Raw genomic sequence first — 371 nt, 5'->3', positions numbered from 1 at the left:
GGTCACTGCCCCATCCCTGGAACCATCCCAGGTGAGGTTGGCCGGGGCTCTGAGCACCCTGCTCTAGCTGCAGATGTCCCTGCTCAGTGCAGAGGGGTGGGATGAGGTGACCTTGAGAGGTCCCTTCCCAACCCAAACCAGTCTGTGGTTCTGTGAAAAGTACAGAGACCGCTCTGGGCGTGGGTGCTGAGCTTGGTGGGAGACCTGCAGCCCCCTGTGCCTGGCTGGGACAGACACTGTGCCCGAGGGTGCTGTGCAGAGAGCCCCTCTGGTGTCAGCTGGGATTCGGAGCATTGGGAAGGTTTTGTTGGGACCACGCCAGGCTCAGAAACTCTTGCTGCCTGCAGCACCCTGCGCCCCCTCCCCTCGCG

General features: G+C 62.8%; 1 protein-coding gene across 1 annotated transcript in view; it reads left to right on the top strand.

Annotated features, from left to right (window-relative positions):
* Positions 1 to 371, top strand: part of MRPS2 (mitochondrial ribosomal protein S2) — a 1,660-nt gene that overhangs the window by 591 nt on the left and 698 nt on the right. The window lies entirely within an intron of this gene.

This window comes from Merops nubicus, unplaced genomic scaffold, assembly GCF_000691845.1.
Source record: "Merops nubicus isolate BGI_N331 unplaced genomic scaffold, ASM69184v1 scaffold45496, whole genome shotgun sequence".
NCBI lineage: Eukaryota > Metazoa > Chordata > Aves > Coraciiformes > Meropidae > Merops > Merops nubicus.
The sequence above is the reverse complement of the archived record's forward strand: the minus strand, read 5'-3'. Positions and strand labels throughout refer to the sequence as shown.